The following is a 15,573-nucleotide window of genomic DNA, read 5'->3' as shown; positions in this document are numbered from 1 at the left end:
AACGCTATGAACAATTTTTTTTTTTTTTTTTTTTTTTTTGGTAGATTAACATAACCTCTATGGTACATACCTAAAATCAACCTCACACAAATCAGAGCCACATGCAAAACCTGCTGAGCCCAGAATGAAGAGGGACAGTCTCGGCTTCTGAGAGGCAGCAGATGTGAAGCCCTGGCAGCGCAGCCTCCAGCCAAAGCACTAGAAGGGGTCTTAATTCACATTTGCTGGCAGATTTAGGTGTGGGCTACAAAAACACCTCCAATGGACTGCTGCTTCCCATCCATCCCCCACTACAACATCCCCACTGACAGTAGGCACTACTGAGTAGGATACACAAACACTCCTACCGTTTACTTCTGGCATGGTAACGTATACAGAAATTGGTGGGTATACCATTTGACACTCTGCGTGCAGTTATCAGCATTCAAGTAATCTCCCCATTCAGAAAGGGGTTGGAAATAAAGATGGCTTCACCCCTATTGCTGGCCTGAGCTTGCACAAAGAAAGATTTCCACGGAACAAGGCATGCTTCTTCCAAAGGCTGGACAATACCCATACATACGGATTTGTAAGAGGACAGGTAATGTTGCCATCTAGTGACTCCTGCCATAGCAATATTGGCAGGATTTTGATTGGGCAATATCAAGCACTCTCAGCAGCTATAAGGCTTTCTTCAGTCTGGGGGCCATAGTGAGTAAGTTTAAGGGTTGCAACCTTTTCCATATCATAGCTTATTATAAAAATGACTATTCATTAAAAAGTCAAATAATTTTAGGGTCTGATTTTGCCTCTGGCTTCAGGAAAAGCAGCTACAACCCTTCTTGAGCCTGCCCATGATCAAAGCAATGACCCTTGTAAAACTACAGATCAATAGGTTTATTCTGTAAGTTCAGTGATTTTTTCCTGGCACTAGGCTTTTATGTTGCACTGCCTACTTAGACTGCTACAAAACAACAATTACATTTTTGTTAAATTCAGCTTGCAAGGTGCAAATGGATTGAAAGAACATAAGGTATCCACCAGCGTTCTTGTAGCATGCAAGCAGAAATACCCTACAGCTGTGCTACATCTCCATTAGCCAAGCAAGCTTTGATGAAGACATGCTGCAAGACATTCTCCTCAGAATGACACAAAATTCTCAGTCTGTCCTCTAACCTGTCACAGATACAGCAAGTCAGGACTGTGTCTTTCCTCATGCATTTGTGGCAGAGATATGATCAACTCTGAAGCATTTAGAAATCAATGCCTTTATCTATACACCACAGAAGACACTTTCTTTTACCAGAGAGTTTGGTGCAGACCCCTCTGCAGAGGCGACCTAAGGGAGATGCCATCTCAAGACATTTAGTTTAGTATAATTTTTCTCTTATTTGTTTTTTTTCAAACTGGGAGAGTGGTAGTGGTTTCACTTCAACAGGCCCATACTGGAGGTTTCTGGGAAAAAGGAAAAAAGAAAAGACAACGCCAGGAAAGAATTTAGTAGGAAAACATGACCACCACACACAGGGTCAGCTAAAGTGCCACAAATAGAAGCATGAAGGCTAGCTGTGAAAGGGGTGATTGGGCTTGGTTACAAAGAAGTGAGGGAAGAGCAGAAACAGACGTGAACAAAATTAGAGAGCACTTTAACAAAGAAAAAGTAGTAAGACAGGGAAGGAACTCAGAGAAAGAATGTGCACTCTTGGGCAGAGAGAGGAAAAGTGCAGCTCTGTGTAACTAGGAGACAAGCAAGGCAAGGATCCAAGAGCAAAGAGCAGTTAAAATTACTTCAGAACAGAGAAACACCTTTGACATTTATGGAATTTGTTAATGCCCCACTACTGGGAGTGAAATTAGAGGATTTGAATGATGCTGCTTCATTCTGTGTCACTCACACCGACAGATCTTACAGCAAATACTCACAGACCTGTTTCACAGATTAGCCAACAGTGCATGCACTGCAGACACAGTTGTGCTAGGTGTGATTTTTAACATGAAATAGCTTGGGATGATCTCATTGCATCACTTTCGTATAATTCTTGCACTTGAATAACTTAAGGAACGTCAGCTGCATAACTTGGAAAACAAAAAACCCTGACAATGCCTACATTTCAGTTGGTCTAGCTAAAACAACTCAATGCCTTGGAAAATTGGTCTTCTTGTTGTGCCAGTGTTGCCACTGGCCTCCTGCCTCACGCATTCCAAGATTTACTCTGTTATTCTCAGTGAAGATTGTTCCACAGTTTGTGAGCACACCAGCGCTCTCACTCATATTCACACAAGCCTGGAAAGGTCAGAAGCCACAGATGTTTTGCAAAAAACATAGAACCCATGACTTGCATGAGATCGGTGTCTTACTCATAATGCAGAAAGAAGCATATACATCCTGCATATGGAATTCATCACATTTAATTCATTTAAAACATGATTCATGTTTCTTATTTTTGCACAACTCATCCCAGCTACATAGTGGCTACTATCACACTGCTAACATCCAGCTCTAAAAAAACCAAAACAAAACAACACACCAAAAAAATACCAAACCACCCCCCACACTTATCACTGTGAAGTACTGTTCCCCATAGATGAAAAACTTGAAGGCATGACCAATGAAAAATATACCATTTCAGAACAGAAAAGACTGAACAATGCAGAACACTCATCTAGCACTTGTATCATACATATAGCAGGCATGCCTAGATCTCGTTTATGGGCTGCCACCCATATTGATATTTATATAGTGCAGAGTCAAAGAATTGCTGCCTCAGAAAACTTACAGCTTAATTCTCCTACCAATCTTTAGGTCAACTCAGCCATAGCAAGTAACAATGACACATTCTGAAAGCAGAAATGGCTTCTGTAAAGACAAGACATAAGACAGTTTCAAAACACATTGAACTCACTCTTGGGGAGAGTTAAGAATGCCTTAGGAATGCTATAACTTAGCCTTAAGTTTTGTAGCAGCATTTCACTCCCTACTCCTTCCAGTTACAGCTTGAGGAGAACAGAGTCATCATATCTCATTTCATCTTCAATATACTCCCTGCACAGAGGGAATGCCTACATATCTGGCTATGCCATCTTTTGCACTGTTTTATAGAGAGCTAAAAGCACCAAAGGTCTGTCTGCACTTAAGCAAAACATTAGGCTTACTTGTAAGACAAAATTTTTTTGTTGAAATTTGAATTTCAGAGCTTGAATTCAGAGCTTGCTTCAACTAAGCCTGGAGCCATGTAGAAGTAGTATTGCATTCTTTGCTCCATTTTTGTTCAACATGCAGAGCATAGTCTGTACTAATATACCAGCTCCTTACATGAAACTAACAATCACATGTGTCACTCCAAAAATCCACCAATTCTGAGGAAGTCTAGCATACTCAACTTTTGCAAGAAGAGTGGTTTCCTATCCATGGATTGTCCACACTGCCATATAAACAGACAAGAGAGAGGGGCAGTCTAGGACAGTAACAGTCTGCAGAAAAAACCAAACACAACTACAGAAAACACAACAGGTCTTAGTAGTGTTTTGGTTTGGTTTTTTCCCCCTTCTGGGTGAGGATTTAGATGGAATGGGGTAAGCTGAATGGAGAGAGGTGGAAACAGATATCAAAGAGAAAAGCAAACTGGACAGAGATTAAGAGAAAGTCTCAGGACAAAGCACAGCTGATAGAAAGTTGAAGGGAGGAGTCAACAAGTAAAGCAGCTCAAAGAGATTAGATTAAGATTCAGTCAGATCCAGAGAAAAACCTGCAGCAGTTTACCCTGCACATGGCACTGCTTTAAAAAAAAATAAATTACAAAAATGGTATTTAGCCTTGCTTCACAGGGCCTGGAGAGGTGGTTATCTTTAGAAATACAAGATGTCACTTACTCAACCACAGAGAGTGTGACCCAGACCACCTTTCCTGTTCTCCCCAGCTAAGTATTATGGCCTGACTGGCCAGATAATAGGGAGTAGCAAGTCGCAGATGTAGTTTCTCCCTTCGACTGCAAGACAGCATATACTGACAGTCCAGGAAACCATCAGGCACAGCACAAGTCTATGAACCTGAGCTGTAGGAAACATGGCAGCAGAAAGGCAAAGGAAATTTGCAGTTTGAAGCTAACCTCCTCCACCAGAAAGTAATGTGTACAAGGTGATATGCAGCATCTGCAACAGGCGAACTCTCACGCTGCCCAGCATGATGCCCTCCCCATGCAGCAGGCCCAAAGTGATCCTCACAGCCACACTAGGACTTGGTTTTGAGGCTAAGGAAAGTTGGGTGCCAGGACAGGGCTCGCAAGGCACCACTGGAGGGACACAGGAGAGGCAAGAAGGAATTCATTCACAGAGGCTCAAACGTTGGAGGGCAAGGGGGAAAGATGACATGGCAGGTTTAAAGACAGCCAGTGAGGGGTGGGCAGAAGCAGACGATACAAGACTTTAAAGACCTTTCTTTCTATCTGAAGGCTATAAAGACCACATGGCTGGTATTTTCTTTGATATAAGGGAGGGGGGCACAGCTGCATCTGCAAGAAATCAGGCTACAAATTTTTTTCTGCATATATAATTAGCCAAAGTTTAGTTAAACTTCAGGTATATTGCAAGAGAGATCTGTAAGACAGATCAGTGGAGAAACTCAAGAGCTTCCCTCTGGATTATGAGAGAACTCTATGATGAGGTATTTGGCTTTCTGAGTAGCTGTAGCAGACATGCAAGCTAGTAGTCAAACATCAGAATGACTAGGTAAAGAAACTTAAGTTTTCACATATGCTTCATAATGTTAAAATTCATTAGGATACAGAAAAAAAGGAGTAGTTCATTTGGAACAGAAAAAAAGAAAGCTCCCAAAATCACATGAAAATATCAAGACCCCCATTAGAACAAATCCAACTTTAAAATGCACTCTTGTGAAACACATGTACAGTATTTATATAGGGGGTACAGGTTTTCACAGCAATGCTAGGAACAACACAAGAAATTGAAAAGGAAAAAACATGCTAATTGACAGGAAAGGAGCTTTGCTTGTTAGATATGTAACTTTACAGGATGATCTAAAATAATCATGTTAAGACATTTCAAACTGGGCTAGAGGAACAAGTGGGGAAAAAACCTGCAGAAATTCATTTCCAAGGGATGATTTCTGCAAGTCTTCCTCTACTGGTTGTGAGTGCAGAAGGAAGGATTTTCACAAAAGCAAGAAGTTGGCTCTTCCCCCTCCCCTTTGGCTCAGCGACCAAGATAAGAGGTCAGGAAATTTGGATACCCATACATGTGTCTTGCAGAGACCATACACACCAGACCCATCATCATAACCAACACATTTTCTGTTTAAGCCTTTTTTTTTTTCTTTGCAGTTCCTGTAAGTTTCATAAGAATTTTTTTAAGAAAAAAAAGAAACAACACAAACTCAAGTGAGCTGTGCATGTTTTATAGTCAATACGCCCATAAACCAAACACACCAAATGCTAGAGCAGCTTGCTAAGACTCATTCAGGCGAGCCCTAATTAAAAAGAAAAGAAACCTTTGCAAACAGCATGTCTCCAAGAGGTGAAAGGTCCCCATGCTGCTCAGTGAGGAAACACCAGGGCCACCTTTAAACTTTAGAGTTTTATTAGTGCCTTTGTCAGCAGCATGTATCTATGTGTTGTGTTTTAATCGAGGCTCTGAATTTGTCTGTGACAGACTCAAAACAGGAAATTAACACCCCGCAGTGTGGCGGCAAACCCTCAGAGGAAGCAGCAGTGGGGTACATGAGGCCGAGGATGAACAAAGACCCATAAACATAACGTCACCCATAAAAGTCACACTTTAAGGCACAGGAAGGATACTAAACAACACTTGGCTGCATTACATGCTCGCAGTAAAAGAAAAAGCCTCAGGTTGAGAGAACATTTACAAGGCAGTTATTTTTCTGAATATTTGCTACAGTTTTGTATTTTGAGCAGTGCAGTTCAAAGTTAGGCATAGGAAATACTCAACAAGCTCTCAAATGTTACGTTTCCAGTTGACGCGTGGCTCAGAAGTAAGATACTGCTTTTTATCTACCTCCCTGTTTATTTGGGTTATTTCCTATTCGTAAAGGGTTCAACTTTTCTGCAGGCAGCTGGGTAGATTTCTACTGTTACCATGGTATTGCTGACCTTCAACATGGGGCTGTTAATGTGACCTTTGCTTCTTTCCATTTCTACAAGGATGTTTCAGTGTAAATAGTTTGGAAGCCAAACAGCACCAGGAGATTCCTCCTCTCAGAGACAGGAATGCAGCTAGCTCAGTGAGGAGAGGAACAGGGAAAGAGCTGCAAGCTGATAGCAATAGCTAATAGCAATATAAAACTGAAGTAGTATCTGGACCAGAGCTCTTGTCTGCAGCTGAGAGATATGTGGCAACTGACTCGTACAATACTTAACACTACCTGTGAACTGCCCTATCTTGAAAGGAAATGATAGCAGAGACCATACACAGTTGCAGGCGCCCAAACAGAGGCTGGCTCTGTAGTGCAGGACATCTGACAGTTGTTTGAGTGAGGTAACTGAGCCTTAGGATGAAGAAATACTGGCATTATTGCTTAAGGCAGCTATTGTAACCCCTAGGATTTTGAAAGCCTGAGATGTTGTCATGAAGAAGGAGGATGTTCACTTTTTAAGAAAAGCATACATTTTACAGCAATGTCAATTAAAACATCACCAGAAACCATCTCATTTACCATTTCAAAAAAATAAGAGGAAAACCCACTGTTGTAGCCTCTATCTAATATATTCTTTGCCTCAAGCAACTGTTAATATAGTTATATAAATTCTTATACTATTAACTTAAATGAAAGGCAAGTCCAAAGTTTCATGGGGCAATAGGAATTGCTGCTCTAAATTAGACCAGTGTGCAGCCTACTGAACTGAGGGAAACTTTAAAAGATTTCTGCCAGACTCCTCAGGCATGAAGTGGTATTTTGAACACTGTAACAGTGGCTAGAAGCTTCAGGAAAAGGTGTGCATTATTGGAAAAAAGTTTTGCTCACAGTGGGAGTTTCCTCTAATCCTACACAGATTTAGAATTAATTTTTCAAGAGAGACCAAATAATACCCTAAATTCCATCAAAATTCGATGGGATTTATGTGCCTAACATCCTAAGTCCTTCTGAAAATCTAAGCTTTTATGTTGGGTTTATATCGTAGAGCATGAGGGGGAGATATTTCTTATATAACTCAAACAGTTCAGATTATACACAAGTAATCCAAACCACCTGTGGATCACTGCAATAAAAAATTTGTGGAGGTCCCCCCCCCCCCCCCCCCCCCCCCCACTTCTTCTCTTAAAGCAGGATTTCTAACGTAGTTAAGCTTCAGACAGATTACAAAAAGCACAACTCTCGGTTAAGCGTCAGAGCAGCCACAAAGCTACCCTAGGTTTCACGCCTGATGGCTGGTCCTGACAGGCTCCCCTATGAGCAGCTGCAGCTTGGTGTTCATGGAGCAAGACAGCTATGGAGAGAGCACCAGCTGCAGATTCCCCTGTGCCTGGGAAATCCCCTGCTAGTGAAATCAGTCTACTTTAAGTTCTTCAAGCTATCAGAGCAGCACCGAGCTGCTAGACTAGCTTTGGGTATGGCTCTACTGTTGACGTTTGCCAGAATTTCTACCCATTGCTAACACCAAATATGCTACACAATTAGAATAACTACACTGACTTTGTATGGATTTTCTAGAAGGGTCTTAAGATGATAAAAAAGGAAAAGTTCAAATTACTAATCTAAATCAATAGCATTTCAAGGATGTACTGCTTATAGCTTCCTACTTTCTGTTATTAAACACATAGGATTAAAACATTAGAGATGGGTCCAGTCAAAATGTCATCTGGACTCTGGCAGCTTGAACATGCAGCTCCCCACATGCAAGTTTTAGATGATACGCTGCTCTGACCAATATTAATGCAAAAAGTCAGTAAGAGGAAAGTACCAAAATGAATGTAAAAGCCTTCCACTACCAAACAGGAAACAAAGCAGCATAAGAAGCTATGCTGTTCACCAGGGATCCATTCAAATCAGATGTTATTGAAGAGATTAAACCCAAACGAGGATGCTGTGAAGACAAATTTAAAAGACATCACAGATTCAAATGAAACCTAAAATTAGTACAGAGTGTTTTGTCTCTTCACTCTATATTCCTGTCCCACATAATGAGATCATATTGCTGTTAGAGCCAAATGTTCTCTCTCACTGCTGTTGCTATGAGAAGCTAACAGAAGCTGCCAAGACCTTAGTGAGACATTGTAAATGAAAATCTATATACATTTTTTTACTGTCCTTTCTATCACCATAAAATGTCTTACGGTGTTAACATTCTGATATTGTAATTGCTTACCTAGCAAAGACCAAAGCTGTACCTAATTTCACTACATATAGCTGATAAGGGGGTACATATAATGTTAGAAATATTTTGTTGAGTAGAGGACACGAGATAAGAGTTAGCTGCTATGGGCTTTTGAGGGCCTTATATAAAAATTAAAATTGGAATAGACTCAAAGGCCTCATTTGTGTCTTATTTTTACAAGTGACAATCCAAATGAACCCCAAATGAGCAATCCTAGAGTAAAATTGAGTATGACAGAAGGCCAATTAAGCCACTTTAAAAAGTTAATTTTAACAGGAATAGGAACTTCAGAAAAAGCCATGTTCCTCAAAATAACTAGGTTGTAGTGATATTCTGTTTCAAAACTCAGTAACAATGATCTTTGGAGAAATATACTGTAAATATGTTCAAGAACTAAAAAGAAAAAAAACAAACATTTTCTTGAGCATATACTGTGAAAATGTTATTTTCAACCAGCTGGCACTTGTCAATAGGCAGCTCTACTGTCAGAGCTCAGGCACTCTTACTCCTTAGGTATGCACAGAGACCAGAGTACAGATACATCCACTCTGAACGGTTACACAATCATCACTGGCACACATAACACTACTGTTCTTTTAGTTTCTCAGGCAGAAGTTTCTACAGGAAAGTTGCTCAGATAATCTGGAATTACAGTAGGATCTGGTGGCGTCATTCAGACTGCATCGGCCATTCATCTCCAATGAGGCAGGACACAAGGTAACTGGATACAGCCCAAAAAGCCAAACGTTACACCCCGAGATCAAGGGTGTAATGCAACAGAACTGGACTGTTATTTTGGCTCAGATTATTGCTGCTGGCCCTAACAGACCTAGTGGTCCTTCTCCTGGTTTTGAGATCTTTCTAACTTCATCCAGTTTTTACTTCAGAAGGTAGGATGATATATTGCCAGGAGATTAACTGCAGAAATCTCAGGACAACTTACTTTCTTCAGAGGAAAGTTGTAGCAATGCAAGGGACAATCCCTAGGCTTTATCTGAGCTTTCCACTCTTTTGTGAATATATTTGGTGAAAAAAATGAGAAGAGAAAAAGAAAAAAATTAAGCAAATGGAAGTCAGACAGATATAAACTAAAATAGATTTAGTATTCTTTCACTTAGTTTGCAACTTTTGCTTCACTCCCTTTGGTACATTTTAATCTCAGAGACAAGGCCAGCATATACAAGCCGGTTAGAAGCCAGGAAAGGGGCAAGAGTTGAAGCTTTTCACCAAAAATCAGAGATGATCAGTATCAAAGCTGTAACTAAAACTCAGGTTCGCATAGTTTTGATTTTGCAGTTACTTTTACAGGACACATTGTGTACCAAATGAACCTTTTTGACTTTCTCTGCCTTACTACCAGAATAGCCTTTCCCATCTAACAAGGGAATCTGATTCTCCTGTGTCAAAGAAAAATCAGGATCTAATTTGCTGAAATCAGAGGAACATCAATTTGTAGCAGGTGTTGAGAGAACGAGGATTTTAATTTTTTTTTCTCTTGAAGAGTCATTCCACAAGATAACATACAATCTTCTAAAGTTCTCTCCTAAGGATTATTTTTGGTCAATTAGAGACAATACTCTGTTGGACTAATCTAGAACAAACAGTGGGTTGGTTGTATTTTTCTAGATTGTCCACTGAAATAGAGTAGTACCTGGGTTCAACAGCTCATTAACTTCAGCAATCACGCTTGTGTAGCATGAGGCTTCATAAGCTGTTTAAACAGACTTATTCCTAGATGTAAAGAAGACATTTAGGGAAACATTGCTTCTGAATGGATTACATAACACTTTATAAACCTTTTTCTTAACTAGCATCTTTGCCAAACAGCACCTCATTGTAGTTCTTCAGCTTTACAATAAAAATATGAAGAACCTATCTGGCCACTAACAGCATTCACATAAGGGGATTTTCAGTCTTATTATATATAAGCGTCCTCTAAGAGGTTTAAACCACAAACTTTTACTGCAATATAGAAAGGGACTGTGCAGGACTTTCTAAAAACATTTGTGCAGAGGTATGAATAACTGTCTTGGGGAAACTCCCCCATATTAATAGAAATAGCTGTTATTGCCCATGCAGTGCAAAGGCTCAGAGGGAATCATTACAAATATTCTTGTAACTTATTCCATTTGAAAGTAGCAGTTTTCAGAGACACCTCATGAAGTGGGAAAGTCAAAAAGCGAGCTGATAAAAATACGCAGCAGTGTTTACCAGTACAAACACTGGCAATAAGGACTGCCCTCCACTAACAAACATGTTTCTGGCCAAGAAGCCTCCAGCATTCTACCCTCCGCTCAACAAGATCATATTGCCCCTTTCCCTTAGGATTTGTAACCGAAGCAAGACCATTTCTCAGTTTCATGGACTGCATTCTAATTAGCGGTATCAGCTCAGACCTTAAGGATGTCTGAAAAATTTAGAGCTAGGATAAAGAGAGGGGAAAAAATGCATCCACCAATGTAAACCTATGTATTCTGATGTTAACACATGGCATTTCTCAAATGCAATCAATTACAGCAGAGACTGTAACAGAATCCTTGTACTCCCTGAAGGCTTCAGCTATAGCGTCTTCTCATCCCCAGAGGCTTCAGCTATAATGTCTTTTCTTGTCCTATTAGTTGCTCCAAAATAAGGGGAAGGGGTCATGAATGACTGAAAACCAACTCATTTTTATGCCTCCAAAGTACCCAGTGTAAGAATAGCAATTTAATAGCGAGGGATATTTAAATTAGATGTTATTTATACTTATGTAAAGTTACTTTTACCAGATTTTCTCCAGTGTTTCCTGAAGACACATCCTCAGCCTTCTAGAAATTTGGCTAAGGTTATCAACACCAACAAAGCAAGCAGCACAAGAAAGAGAAAACCTGAAACAGCAGAGATTATGAAATATAATCTATTTTGTTTCATTCTGAAGGAGCCCTTCACAATAAAATTTAATGCTGAACTCCATGTGCCATTAAATCTCTCAACAGTAGAGCACTTTACAGCTTTCAGGCACTTTGCACATACAACACGGCTGCTTGGGGAAGAGAAATCCAACTAGTTTTGACACTTCAGCTGCTGTTTACTGATGCTATCTGCATAAGTCTTGCACAGCAGTGAAAAAAAAACAACATCCTATTGCATGGATATCACCAAAAAATTTTAAAGACCTGCCAGAAAGCCTTCGCTTTCTTCAATCTTGAAGTTAACAAAAAGAATAACTTTTAAAGTCACCAGTAGTTTGCTGGGTGCCCAACCTGAGGTCAAAGAGTCATGGAACTCAGCATTTCATAAGTCGGGGGGGGGGGGGGGGGGGGTGAGGGAAATCAAGGAACTTTAATATGACTTTCAGAATACAAAGCAAAGACTGAAATGTATAAACCTAGAATTTTCAAATTGGTTTTTTGGAAAGAAAAAAGCTGGGCCTAGAAGATCACTTTTAAGAGCTCATGGGGCCAACTTGTCAGTCTAAGTACATATACATACACAAATGTCCCTCCATCCATCCAATCAGTAACCAAAGGCAGGAAACTGGAATGCAAGAAGATTTTGTTCTTTTATTTTCTGTCTTTTTCTACTTTTACTTAGCTTGGAAGATCATAAGAGGTATTTGCAACAGTGGAAAACATAGTCCTACCTTTAATTATATCCAGAGACTTCTCTTTGTAATGAATTGAAAACAAATTTCTAATGTTGTAAGACTAACAAAGCTGAAGTTTTTCCATGCCATATGTTTGCCTAAACCAAATTTGGAGGGGGAAGAAAGAGAAGAAGCAGCAGCAGCTCAAAGCTCAGCTATTGCTAAGAACAAGGGGCATCAGAAGTAAACCGGTCTTGCACAGCTCAAATTCTATTGATGTTTTCTTTGAGCACCCTTAACATTTCTAGACCTTGGAGTAGAAATACTACATTTTACAAGAGAAACCTTTGCATCAAGGATGGGTCATTGTGGTTCCTGGGTACATTTACCTCATTTCTGCCACACTAAGCTCTTGCACATGAAAAATAAAATGAAGTTTCCACTTGTACGTAGAGGTATTTTAGCAGTTAACATTTCCTACTCCCTCTTCATTTAGCAAACTGCCATCTCTCACTGGTTCAAGCTGTGTATACTATTCAAACCAGGAAATTTTAACATGTTCCATACATTTACAACTTCTGCCTGCAACTGCCACAGAATATCTGAATTCATGCCAGCCTGAGAAGAGACAGATTAATCTGGATTTACTTTTTCACTTCTTAATGAACTACCTCTTTCTGTTTCCTTTACTTGGGAAACTGATGGCAAGGACACTGTCTATTCTTGCTAAACCAGTGAATTCCTGAAGGGCTTCAATATGTCTAAAAAATATTCCCTTGAACTGAAAATAGTGGGGTACCTGGAGGAAGACAGGGGGACACAACTGAAGGAGGTGGTGGTTAAGGTCTGGAGAAATGATGCTTTTGGGGTTTCAGCGTAGCAGAGTCCAGTGGTAAAGATCAGGAGGGGCTGAGCATAATCTAAAAATCCACAGAAGAAAACAGAAAGGTGAAGGTGGACATGAAAGCAAGCATTATACAGTCTGAGGGCTACAACTGACAGGTCCAGGACACATGACCAGTGGAGTGAGAAACAGACAGTGTTGGATCGGGGGGGGGGGGGGGGGGGGGGGGGGGCAGCTCATTTACAGTGAGAAGACACCAACTGCCCAATCCAGGAAGGGATCTGTGATCTCAGAGCAGACAGAAGGAGAAACAAAAAGAAGAGTTGAACAAGGAGCTCAGAGCCAGGCTGACCAAAGGGTGGCTGCAAGGACTGACACACAAAATTAGGAGCAAGTTAAGAAAAATCTAGTTTAAAGACAAGAAAACTTGTGCATAAACTGTGCGGAAGAGTTTGGGCTTACTGAATGAAACCTATTCTCCTTCAAGGCCTGAAATAGGACCCCAAGTAAACACATTCCCCCCTGCTTCCATATCCATCAATATTAGTGGAGCTGACTAGCAAGATTTAGATTTCATTCCACACTTGTACTTGTCCAGACAAAATAACAACCGGTTATTGGACTACCAGTTGATCCAAGGTAACTCCAAAGTCCTGCTGGTGAGTCATCCAAATTGCACTAAAAGGATGTTAACATTACAAAAATAACAGTTAAGAAATGCAGGAAAGTCTCTACCCACTGCAGATCTGGTCTGTGGAACAGAGATGACTCTTCCCTTTCAGTTTGTGCTGATAACACACACTGGTGGCTGCACAGCAATACAGCAAACACCACAGAGGATTCCTGTAGGGAAACTCTGCATTAGCCTGCCTTTAGAACAGGGACTGAATATTGTATGTAAAATGATGGGAATATTATATGTAAAATCATGGTGATTTCAGGTTTGAAAACTACCTCATAATGGCTATGCATGAATGTAATTCATACTATGTGCATTCTCTCATTTACCAGGCACCGAGTGCTTCCTTTTGCAATCTTTATTGTCCCTATTTTTACTCAATTATTTGGCAGCAAGTTTATATATATGGCATCTGAATACATACAACCTCCAGTTTTCCACAGCCTGAAAGTCAATGGTAGTTACACAAGAATCAGAAACAAAGCAACCTATGACCACTTGGGCTGATGTCCTGCATAAACTAAGAATTTTACCCAGCAAGTCCAAAACATCTGACTAATCTAAGCATATTTTTCAGAAAGGCATCCAGTGTGGAGGTTAAGATTTCAGCTGATGGCAAATCTCCTACATTATATACGTTTCTTTTAAACTGAACTTCTTCATTACAGTTTTGTATTCAGTATTTTAGTATGAACTCATCCGACTTGTTTTTTCTTACCAAAGTTCACCAATACTAGTGAATAGAAAGCCAGAAATGGTGAAAACAAGTATAGGTGAGGTATGTACCATGCATGATTTTAAATATTTTATTGTCTATTAACAGTTCCAAAGGAGCGGTATATGTATAACCCAACAGACCTTTGGTGAGCACCACAGGCCTGATTCTACTTTTAAAAACTTGAAAAATGCAAGTTATACAGTAAGATTTTTATTATTTTTTTAAAAAGACTTCCTGCTTTTTTTCCTTATTGCTTGAATATTGATGTTGAGTGTTTAAGAAAGTTTCCAAAACTGCGCTTTCATTTTACAGAGTCAGGCCAGGACAATAAACAAATATATATTATTTAAATATTCATTAGAATAAAAAAAAATACGTCCTTGAACTCCTGCTTGAGGTCAGTCAGTTTGGTTCACCAAAGAGCTTGAGGCTGGCCTGCAGGTTTCAAGGGCAGAAGTTTGCCATATTTACAGGGTTGCTCAAGGAAAAAAAGTCTCATTTCTCTGCTGATAATTGAATGGAGAAAGCTGCCACAAAGACATGTGCTAAGCAAAAGGAACAAAAACAAAGGTCTGTTTACACTCTAAGCTCAAGTCAGAAAACAGTAGAAAAACAGGAAGGTACATTTTGAACCTCATACCCGTTTGGTTTCTGTATGCGGTTTCACACTTCTGAGGTAATGGACTGATGTTAAAATGCCGTGTGCTTACACCGTGCTGCTCGTGGCACAGTCACACTTGAGGAGCTGTGGAGCACGCTGCATAGGCACGCAGCACCTCTTGCACAGTCTCTACTAAAACAACAATAAAAATTAAAACTGTACCTGTTGGGGGCAACCGTATGATATGAACAATAGAAGATAGGAAAGGTAAAGGTTTCATGTAAATGTTCACGCACAGACAACAGAAGAAGAAATGGAAAGTGGTGGAAATAAAAAATAATATATATATAAAGACTGAATAAGAAGCTAGAAGTTGCACGATTTATGCTTTGCATTAACAGTTAAGTGAACTGTATCTCATCCACTGTTATCACAAACTTTTATATATATATATTTTTTTAGAAAGAATCACTCCATGTGACCCAAAGCTACCACTTGCTCCAAGCTTTTAAATCTTCCCCACCCCCCAAAAAAAAAAACCCAAAACAAAACAAAAGAACCAAAACACACACACACCAACAGAAAATTGGGTGGTGGGAGATGGGGAGTGACTGGTCCCCCAGCTCCTCTACTTGTCAAATGACAGCACCGAAATTCTGAGCTGCCCAGGGTAAAAACTTGCTTTCATTTATTCTTTTTTACAGCAAACACCACAACAAAATCTCACCCTCTTGGGGATTTCTAGAAGTAGGTGATAATAGATTCAGAACATATTATTAAAACAAGGATACGATTAAGACAAATACGTTCCATTAAGTGAAACAATTTTGTCATCAGCTTCA

This window comes from Falco naumanni, chromosome 12 (genome assembly GCF_017639655.2).
Source record: "Falco naumanni isolate bFalNau1 chromosome 12, bFalNau1.pat, whole genome shotgun sequence".
NCBI lineage: Eukaryota > Metazoa > Chordata > Aves > Falconiformes > Falconidae > Falco > Falco naumanni.
The sequence above is the reverse complement of the archived record's forward strand: the minus strand, read 5'-3'. Positions refer to the sequence as shown.